The 11,876-nt window shown below is 34.4% G+C and overlaps 1 pseudogene; it reads right to left on the bottom strand.

Moving 5' to 3' along the window:
• Positions 1-243: 243 nt before the first annotated feature.
• LOC149219518 (chaperonin CPN60-2, mitochondrial pseudogene) lies at positions 244-9,914 on the bottom strand (annotated as a pseudogene).
• Positions 9,915-11,876: the final 1,962 nt, after the last annotated feature.

Genomic DNA, 11,876 nt, shown 5'->3' on the forward strand with positions numbered 1-11,876 from the left:
ATATGATAAGAATTTTACTTTCATGAGTTTTGTTATACAAAGTTGGCTCCTGATTGATTTTGTAAAAACCACTTTTGATGGGATATGTGTTAATGCGATTGTACCAAGCTCTTTGAGCTTGTTTCAAGCCATAGAAGGACTTCTTCAATTTGTATACCTTATGCTCCTAGCCCGAAACTTAAAAAACAAGAGGTTGCTCTACATAAACTTCTTCTTGCAATATACCATTTAAGAAAACATATTTTACATCAAGTTGACATACTTTCCATTTGTGTTGAGCTGTTGTGTATAAAAGTTCTCACAATGTCTAACGTTTCTAATGGAACAAAGGTTTCACCATATTCGACACCAAATTGTTGTGAGAACCCTTTGGCAACCTGCCTTGCCTTATGTTTCTCAATTTATCCTTTTTCATTAAGCTTGGTATTATATACCCATTTTACACCAATTTGGTTTTTTTCTCTTGGGATATCAGCTAATTCCTAAGTCTGGTTATTCTCTATGGTAGCAATTTCTTGGTTCATTGCATGGACCCAATGTTTTTCTTTAACTTCTTGTTCAAAATGGGTTGGTTGAGATGAAAGAAAGACAAACATCTTCAGTTGATCAAACTCATGCTCCTCCTCATATATTTCTCTGATGCTTCTTATTTTCTGATTGTCTTCTAAAGTTGTTGAATCATTGGTGGATTCACTGCTTGACATTGTACCATTTTCAAAATGGTATGGCTCTTCCTAAACCTGCAATATTGGTAGATGTGGTGGATAAAAGGGATGATTTGAAGCTTCATCAACATGATTAGACCAAGAGTTATTTTCAAAAAATTTAACATCTCTGCTTAAAACAAACTTCTTGGTAAATGGATTGTAAAACCTATAGGCCTTTGATATCTCACTATAGCCTACGAAAATACATTTTTCACTTTTATCATCAAGATTGTTTCTTAGCTGCTTAGGAACATGTGTAAAAGCTACTCATCCAAAAATACTAAAATGAGATGCATTCATTTACTTATCATAGCATGTTGCTTGAGGTACTGCATCTTGGACATTGGTTGTTGGAGATCTGTTGAGAACATATACTCTTGTTCAAATTGTTTCATCCCAATAGTCATTTGATAACTTCCTCTCACAGAGCATACATCTAGCCATGTTCACGATTGACTATTTTTTCCTTTTTGTTGCTCCATTCTGTTGTGGAGTATATCCTGTTGTGTTTTGCATTATGATTCCTTCTTGTAGACAAAAAAAATTGAAGTCATTGGAGCTGTACTTTCCTCCTCTATCTAACATGCAGACTTTTAAAGGCTTTCCACTATGTTTTTTTTTGTTTCTGCTTTGAATTCTTTGAACCTTGAGAATGTATCTGATTTATTTTCGAGAAAATACACCCATATCTTCTTGCTAGAATCATGAATTAAGGTTAGAAGATAAAGACTACCACCAATGGACTGTGTCTACATTGGGCCACATATATCTATATGGACTACCTCTAAAAGATTTTTTTCTCTAGAGGAAGATGTGGGAAAGCTATCTTTTTTGTGCTTGGCTGGAACAAAAATTTAACAATCCTTTTCATATATAATAGGGAGACCAATGACATTTGAATGTTTCTGAAGAAAACTTAGACTAAGAGTCAAAGGAAACATCCTATTCTTGGATTTTTCAACCTTTGGTATCAGTCTTCTATTTGGAGGTTTTTCATAGATATAACATGTGTTCCCTTGGAATACTACATCATAACCATCTTCCATTGATTGACCTACACTTATAAGGTTATGCTTTAGATGTGAAGCATGATAAACATTAAGTATTATTTTACTGATTTCGTTTGGTAAGGACAGGGACAACACATTTCCCTTCAGCTTTAATACACGAACGATCTCCAAGAGTAATTTCTGATGTTATGGAAGCATCAAGATAAGAAAGCAGATTTTTGTTACTTGTCGTATGATTGTTGCAGCTACTATCCAACATCCAAAGCTCCTCATTGTGTCTATCTTAATAAAGATGGCAGGAAAGAAACATGGTCTCAGAGGATTCTCCTTCATTGTTGGAGAAGTGGATACTGCCTCTTTGTTGATATGACTATTTCTTTCTGTGTTCATGTTCATAATGCCCAAATTTCTTGCAATAATAACATTGAACATTAGATATTCTCCATGCTCTGCTTCTCTCTGTTTGGTTTTATTATGAGAATGTAGTAAAATCTTTGGATTCGAGAATGGTTGTTACAATTATGTAATATTTCTTGGGTAGACTTTGAAGGACCTTTTCAACGATCTTTTGATATGTAATGGTTTCATTGATGAGTTTGACTTGATTGGCTATTCCCGTGACTCTAGTCACGAACTGATCATCATTGTCTATGGCAATCATCTTCAGGGGTTTGAACAGAACTCTCAATGCCTGCAACTTAACGGTCTTCAATGTATCATTACCATAATACACAACATTCAAAATATCCCAAGCTTCTTTTGTCGTTGATGCGCCAATTATCTTGTCGAAGATAGAGTCATTGACTGAGTTCTGTATCCAATATTTGACTTCTACAACGACATTCCTATGATTATTGTTCATGGCTACTAATTGTTCTTGGGTCGGCTCTACATAACCATTCGGCAAGGTAACCCAAGATTCCCGTGCTTGCAAAAAGGTCTTCATTCTTAAAGACCAAAACTCATATTTTTTTCCAAGAAAAGTGAGAGTCTATTGCAAGGCACGAGAAGAAGCCATTTATTTTAATGTAAACATGTGCAAAAAAGAAAAAAAAAATCTCCAAAATTTTACAAAAATATCTCTAAAAAAAAAGCAATGCCTTCTTTTCTATTAAGCCTTTACAAATTCAAAGTTTTTTAAAAACACTTTAATAAAAAAATATATATATATATATATATAAACCAATCTTCTTTTTAATAAAAAAACTACCTCCCATTTTAATGTGAAACACTTTTTCCCTCCTTTCTTTCTTTCTGGTTTTTTTTAATATGAAACCCCTTACAAAAAAGCTTTTGAAAGGTTATTCGATTATTGAAAATTTAATACGAAAATGAAACACTTTTTCCCTCCTTTCTTTCTTTCTGGTTTTTTTTTAATATGAAACCCCTTACAAAAAAGCTTTTGAAAGGTTATTCGATTATTGAAAATTTAATACGAAACCCTTTTTTTTTTTTAAATATGGAAACCCTTATAAAAGGTTATTCGATTATTGAAAATTGAACTTGGAAGGTCTTCGATTCTGGAAACAAACGCCCTTCAAACCAAATTTGGACTTATACGAAACGACGAGAGTTGGGAAAAAACAAGTTGGAATTTTAGTACCTCTTTTGGCGTTGACCTTTTTTTCTCAAACAAGGTTCGTTGTGAGCCTAGAATTAGTGGAGTCTTCGGCCTGATAATACTCAACTCTATAAACCACAACCGAGACGTTTGACTATCCCCAGACTTAACTATTCGTTTTTCTGAAGAAAAAAAATTGCCTTCTTGAGCCGCTCCTCCCTGTTCAAAATTTGGCTTGTTGCTTGGGCATCTAGCGATGTGAGTTTTATGCGCAATGTTACGCATTCTTTTCACTCACGTGGTGCGTCAGCACAATTTGTTTTTGCACGATTTCCGAACTTTTTTACAATTTTGCGAACTTTTATTTTTCTGTGGTGCGAAAGTGACACATTGGCTTTCCTTCACGGGTGTAAAAGTCACTCACTTTTTTTTCTTCTCAAGTGTGAAATTCAAGCTGCTTTCGCATTTTTTGTTCGGCTTCTCCATCCATGACTACTGTTTGTTCGGCTTCTCGATCCATCATTATGATTTTTTGCTAGCCAAAATAAAATTTAAATGCTATGGTAGAGCAGAATTTAAATGCTATGATAGAGTAGATATTGCTTTTCTCAATATTCAAAATAGTTAAAATAGATTACATAGAAAGCGTCAACAATAAATGAATGAAGTGAAACTCTATTCTACCGAAGTAACTCTGAACTAATTATGATATCAAACAGACAATGGAAATAAATATGATGATACCTAACAAACAACTAGATTAATATCCACTTTCAAAATTGACAATTAATTTCCACTAAAACTTTAGTAACCAGGGACAACCATGAAATATCTGGAAGTAAAGTAGAGATAAAAAAATTCTTGATATGAATATTTATTAATGTTTAGAAGTTAATGCAAAGAATTTGACAAAAAAAAAAGAAAAGACTCGTTGGGCATTATTACGAAAGTAGTAGATACGTATATGATAGAAAAGATTGAGTTGCCTGGTCTGCAGATACGTATATGATAGAAAAGATTGAGTTGCCTGGTCTGCAGATAGGTATATGATAGAAAATGTTGAGGCAATGGCCACACAAAATGGAACAGAAATGATTACTACACATTCAGCAATATTGAGTTTAAAACGAAATAATCAACCATAACACATAACTGGGTTAGACATCCAAGCAGTTAGCTATGTAAGTGTTAGTCCGAGCATCCCTCTTATAGATTATTCTATGACCGATACTAGATTGGCATGGCAGAACCTGGAATACGTTCCACCCGTTACCATGTACCCTCAATCAGAACAGTAGGAAAAAAAAACGGGTCAAGACTGTAGTAAAGTTGATAATAAGTTGTTGGAAAATTAAAAAATAAAAATACTATCACTGCGTTATCCTGATCAGCTATCAAAGATATCGAGTAGGCCGTGAAATAACAATAGAATACCTCAAAATAATAGTAATCCAATATTTCAGAAGAATAATCATTCCAATGTTACAGTAAGAAAAATGTGAAGGAGAGAGAAATTTCATAGACATAAGCCCTTAAAACATACATGGACATTCACAGTTTTTCCTTTTATAACTGAACTATCAAATAATAATTCAACAAATTACAAGGTAGCATTTATGTTAAAAAACATAATTATTAGACGAAGTGTGATAAAACCTTTAAGAACTTGCAAACCAGTGATGTTCTCACTTATTAGTCCCTGCCTCAGCAGGACTATAGCGATCGTTGACTACTCATTAATTAATTGTTTGACCGATATATTTTTTCTTTGTCCTGTTTTAATCAAAGTTTAACGCTGGAAATGTCATTCACTGAAATTTTAACCAAAGTTTTTTGGGTGAGAAAATATGAGATCTCTTATTACAGATTTCACATGCCCCGATGCAGGGAGATTGGGGAAACATTTTTATATCCAAAGTTTTCTGGTATGCTGCATTTAAATTCCAAAGTTTTACCAAATATTTTTTTATATCTATCTTCTTTTATGCCGCACTGCATTTTATATCCAATTCTTTTTTATGCCGCACTGCATTCTATATCCAACTTTTTTTATATCCAAAGTATATTCACTGTAGCAGTGATTTTTTCATGCAGCTCTGCCACTTAGTTGTCAAGCCTAGCCATACAGAAGCCTAGCCATACAGAGACAGAGATGTCAGGTGTAGCCACGCAGGCTCAACACCTACCTCAAAGTCTATTCACTGTAGCAGTGATTTTTTCATGCACCTCTGCCACTTAGTTGTCAAGCCTAGCCATACAGAGACAGAGAAGTCAGGTGTAGCCACGCAGGCTCAACACCTACCTCTTGGTCTCATCCCACGGCCTTGAATATTTCTTCCTCACTGTTGGAGTAGAATAATTTAAGATTTCTTCTTACCTGTTGGAATAGAATAATTTCCGATAGAATAATTTTTGATCGAGCTATAATGTTAAACGCTCAATGGGTATGTGCGGAAATTTGGGTAGTTAGAGCCATTTCCAGACGTCGAAGAAACCATTTAACAGAAATACAAATCTAAATTACATTTTTAGAGGTGCTGAGCTAAGGAAGATCTCTGCAAACCACAGTCTGCGACAAAAGGGACAAAGGATTTTTGGTGGTGGGGTGAGCATGGAAGCGGCTGGGAACAATGATTTTGCAGTCGGTTGCTGCCTTGACATTAAACCATCGTTGGAGACGAATTTGAGGGTGAAGTAATCACATTTGACAAGCCTTCGAATATGGTTGTTCTTCAAGAATCTGCATGCAACTATGATTCAAGGAATGAAAGCACAAAATAAATTGAATATGCTTAAGGCTAAATCATCATAGATATTTCTAGAGATGTGAAGCTAAATGTAAAGTAATAATGGAAAAATGGAAGGAGGACATGGAAGTACCTGGTTAGTGAGTTGGCATGGACAACATGAAGACAATCAAGTGAAGCATCGGTAACACTTGTGGCATTTTTATGAGCTTCTTGAGCTTATTTTGCATTGTTCTTTCTTTGATTGGTAAGATGGGACAATTTGAGATGCTTGATAGTGCCTTTTTACAGGATTTTGTCTTTATCGACTTCAGCAATTCTGCGAAGCGATTTCGCTGAAAACAAAAACAAATGAAAAACTATGGTGATCGGTCGCTCCTTCAGCCTTGGGGTTACAGAGAATAAACGCAAGAGCAAGACCAATGGCGCTATCCAATCGAGTAATTTTCCATAACGAAGATTTATTCAAGTCCAATGGTGCTATCCAATCGACTCATTTTCCATAACGAATATTTTATTCAAGTCGAGGTCTGGAGAGAGGGAGATACCAAACCCACGATGCGAGTGCATTTTAAACACCCGCCTTGAAAGGTCAAGTGCATTTCAGACTAACATCCATACCCCACCTGCCTGTTTCCTGGTTTCTATGAGCCAAAAGACGTCGCGACAGCTTGAAGTCAACTTTCAATTTCGAACGAAGAATCCAACCTACTGAGATGGCGGTAAAGTGGGGTCAATATCGATATGGGAAGATAGCAGAGATCTGTTCCAGTTCGCCAAGGGAGGGACACGGACATTTCACCAGTTTGGAGGTTGATCTCGGGCATTGATTTCACCCGTTGGGGCCCTTCTAGCACGTACTATCTTAAGAACTGTATGAAGCAAGTCTTCTATTGTATAATTGAGAAAAAGTCTATTAAATCTTACTCATTTGGACTCTCTCGCTGGAGTTGTCTATTGTGTTCGATGTGAGATATTCTCTCGGAAAACACGCAGAGGAAACCAAAACGGGGACTAGGAATTGCCTTCATCTTTAATTTAATAAATGTGTGTCTCTGCTTCGTGTTGTCCATTGTGCATGTTTGGTATCTGCAAGATAAACAAGTGGTAAGACTATGGGCCCACAAGATCAGACAAGTCTTAAAATTGTGTGCCCAGTGTCAAACAAGTGGTTCTTTATATTAATTATTAGTAATCTTTGTATGTGACATCTCGGTTTTTACATAAGGTTATATTTTTGGTATTGATTTCTCCTTCAATTACCTTATTTTTGGTATTGATTTCTCCTTCAAAGGAGAAAAGCTCAAATCACTTATACTATTCTCAGGTAGTGATTCTTTTGTTTGTTCTCGTTAGGATTTTTGTTAACTCTAATAGCATAATTTGAAAGGGTTTCTATCAATTTACTCCTCATTCCTTCTCGATACACAACTACAATGGTTTCTTAGATATGATGATTTGCAATGGCAATTTTATGTAGAACCAAGTGTAAAATTATTTCTTTGTTTCCAAAACTAATTGGTATTGTTGTTAATTTTTTCGGAAGCTTGGTGGTTTCGCAATTCCTTGGTTAAGCACGAAATGGTTTGATCCTTGAGAGGAAGAATTTCATTTACGTTCTTTCTAGTTATAATTGTTCTTACCATGATTGTCATCGTCTGGTGGAATAACTCAGTCTTTACTAGACTTCCTTTACCATAGTTGTAGAATTACCGAAGAATTACTGATCTCTAGAGATTGTGTGGTAGCGGCAACTTTGATTCTAGGAAAGCTTTACTCCACTGCTAAGGGGGGAATCCATGGCCTTCTTCTTGGCATTAGAGGGGGTTGTTGGTCATTGGAAGGTTGCCATCCATTGTGTCCTGTCGTTTGGCCAAGTCTAGCAGCCATCGCATCCTTTGGTAATGAGATTTAGAATTGATCTCTATAGACAATGCAGGTTTCATGCTGAAGATGCTCAAAGTTGGTTATTCGAGTGAATCATTCAGAGAGGAAATAATGCAATCTCTTATAATACTATATGTGTTTAGCAGTGCTGAAATTATGCTCAAAGTTGGATACTTGAGAAATTAAGTATTCCAAACCATTCATTATTATTTTTATTTCAAAAAACACCTCATAAGAAAAATTAAATACTATGTAATAGGTCAGACAATTTATATTCTTGCAATTGAAATCCTTGTTTGATCCATAAGTTACAAATAACTCAGTTCCTCTAATTTGATCCATTAGGTCCTCGTTGGATCTGAGTTTCACATTCCTTGAAAGGATTGAACTGTCAAGAGTTTGTTAATTGGCTTGGCTACTTTATTAAATTTCTTGTATATTTTCTTTTATCTATGCCTCTATCATGCTCTTCACCAAAACTCAGATAACTTGTTCTAATGTGCATGATATGGTCTTTGAATAAATGGTATAATAATAAACATGGGATTTCAAGAAGAAAGAAGAAAGTCTTTGGCAGCATCGTAGCCAAGGTCAAGATTATCTTGCTCTAGTAATTTCCCAAGAACCACTACACCTTTGACACTGAAATTTGCAGCAATCATATATGCAGGCATCTTCAATGCATTCTGAATAATTTACACTCTAATCGTTTGGTCGAAGTTAGCAATCTGATGTTTTTCTAGCTCCAGAAGAGAAATGCCACCTCCTCACACAATACCCTGCTCTATTGTTGCCTTAGTGGCATTCAAGGCATCTGTAACTCTGTCCTTCTTCTCCCCTACTTCTGCCTCACTAGCTCCACCAATCTTTAGAACTGCAACTCCTCCTGAAAGCTTTGCCAACCTCTCCTGATACTTTTCCTTATCATAGTCTGTTGTGCTGGCTTCAATGGTGGCCCAAATCTGCTCACATATTTCTTCTATAGCCTTCTTATCACCACCTCAATCAAGAATAATAGTGTCATCCTTCGATACAGTTACCTTCTTTGTTGAACCAAACATATCAACTTCAACCTTTTCAAGCTTCATGCCAAGTTCTTTTGTAATCATTTGATCACCAGTAAGTACAACAAGATCCTCCAAGTTGGCTTTTCTATTTTCTCCAAAGCCTGGAGCTTTGCATGAATTTTTTTTAGAATTAGGGTTGCTAGTGCATCACTCTCTACATCCTAAGAAACAATCAGAAGAGCTCTTTGCTTATTCAAGGCCAGCTCCATTGCTCAAACAACTGCATTCAAATTTGAAATTTTCTTTTCATGTATCAAAATCAGAGGATTCTCTAATTCACATTTTTGGGCCTTATCATTTGTGATAAAATACAGAGATATATAGCCTCTGTCTAGCTTCATTCCTTCAACAACCTCCAATTCATTGTACAACGTCTTCCCATCTGCAATAGTTATGACTCCCTCCTTTCCAACTTTTTCCATTGCTTTGGCAATCAGTTCACCAATTTCCCTTTTACCATTTGCTGAGATGGTGCCTACCTGTACAATTTCCTTGGATGTGCTTATCATCCTTGCTCTACTTTTCAAATGTGCCACAACTACATCAATTTCCATGCTAATGCCCCGTCTCATCCCTGCTCTATTTTTTAAATGTGCTACAACTGCATCAATTTCCATCCTAATGTCTCGTCTCAAGTCCATTGCATTCTTTCTAGTTGCAACTAACTTACAACCTTCCATGAATATTGCACAAGTAAGGATGGTCTCACATGTAGTGCCATCTCCTACAACATCATTTGTAGCATTGGAAACTTGCTTCACAATACTTGCACAACCATTTTTTAACTTGTCACTGAACTCAATACTTTTTGCCACAATAACACCATCCTTTGTTACTTTTGGAGAACCATAATTTTGTTCAATAACAACATTGTGACCCTTTGGTCCCATTGTCACCTTTACAACATCTCCCAGTTGTTCCACACCTTACAACATTGCCCCAGTTGTTCCACACCTTGATGCATTGCAGCTCTGGATTCAACACCAAATCTGATATCTTTTGCTTTACTTAATTTCGAGAATTGTTTTGTTTTTTGGTGCAATGGGTTCTTGCTTCCTGCCTTGTCATGACCTTCAATATTAAACACTAAAAATGTAAAAAAAAACTAAACCATAGAATAAGCTAATTTGCCTAAAATACAACCAAAAAATAAGCAACAAATTTTTAGAATACGCCTAAGACAAACCTTACTTCAACACTATATTTAGCTTAATATAATATGCCACAGAGATTGAAAAGAAAGGTATTTTTCATTGTAATTAAAGCTTGTTGTTGCTCATTCTAATTAAGTTATAATTTAAAAAACCATTGTTCACCACGTTTGGGCTTGACTACCCGGCAGGGACTACCGCTGCCTGCATGAGCACTTGTTTTGAAAGTATAGAGAATTCCACTATTAAACATTACCCCGTATCTTCAGACAAGTGTTATACACTGAAACAGTGACCAAGGATAAGGCCTATACCATTATTAAGTAGAATAAGGATCGTCGAAACCCTTAACAATACCCAGATGGAAGCAAAACTTAGCGAACTTGTACATTAATGCCAAATATACTCATCAATTTGCTTGCCAACTAAATGAAAGGGAAGACGAATAGCATTAAGTTAATAGATGCAAACACCGAGAGTGCAATTCGACAACACTGGGACAGTGATGGGATTACATATTACATTCGCAACAATGAAAATAGGTAATAAATATCAAGGAACAATACCAACGTATGGTTCAATGTATTATTTTGTAGAATGAGTTGTGAATCATTCCTTCGAGTAGAGTTTTATTTTTGAAAGGAAAAATTAAAAAACATATTTGTGCCAAGCCTAACAAACTTCTACGAGGATAGGAAACAATTCTTTTTTCCAATTTATGCCACGGGTTGGAATATAATAAATTTTTCTGGTCCTACAACAGGAAAATATAAATGACCTATTGTTTATTATTGCTTATCGGAAGAGAAATTTTAATATATTAAATTTTTTTTAATAATGTCAGTGTTTAATAGCAAAGGAATTCTAAACGACATATTAAAAAAATAAAAACCAAAATAACAAATGTATTACATAGATTTATATATTTATTTCTTTAATTAATATATCTTTCATTTATTAAAAATATAAATAAGTATAATTTTTTAATTTGATGGGGTTTTACATCTATCTTTATTTATTTATTGTGTTTGTATTTTTTTATAATGTATAAAAATTAATGGTTTTTTTCATTTCATTAATTAAATTTAAAAACTAACTATATATTTTTATGATTTAAAAATTATTTAGATATATTGAATTTCGATCAACATTCAAATAATATAATATTAGACAACTTAGATAATAATAACTTTGTGTTGGTTATTTTTTAAACCAAATGTATTATGATTGATAAAAATTATAGGTAATAATTTAGTTTACTAATTTTTAATCTTTATATAATTATATATTTTTTGTCTAATGAAATCAGAGTCACAAAACGACTTATATGAAAAATATATTGCATTTATATGAGATAAAATAATAAATAAAAAATCCAAAAGCTCATTATATTAACATATTATATTACATCACATCATAATTTATTTCATGTCACCTCTTTATCTTTAAAAATTAGGGTTTATTAATCCCTAGGGTTTATAATACTAATCCTTTGGGTTTATTTATTCCTTGGGTTTATAATATTAATCTCTTGGGTTTATAATCCCTAGGGTTTATAATATCATTCCCTTGGGTTTATAATATCAGTCCCTTAGGTTTACTGATCCATTAGCTTTATAATAACATTAAGGTTTAATGGTGTTCCGTTTGAATGGTGAAGAAATTTATGCAACATCATATTATGAGAAACATTTTTGCAATGTGACAAGAAATAAAATAAAATGTGGTTGACTATTTTAGGGTTTA

Source organism: Pinus tabuliformis, chromosome Q, assembly GCF_031772625.1.
Source record: "Pinus tabuliformis cultivar Carrire ecotype Pingquan chromosome Q, CPIR1, whole genome shotgun sequence".
Lineage (NCBI taxonomy): Eukaryota > Viridiplantae > Streptophyta > Pinopsida > Pinales > Pinaceae > Pinus > Pinus tabuliformis.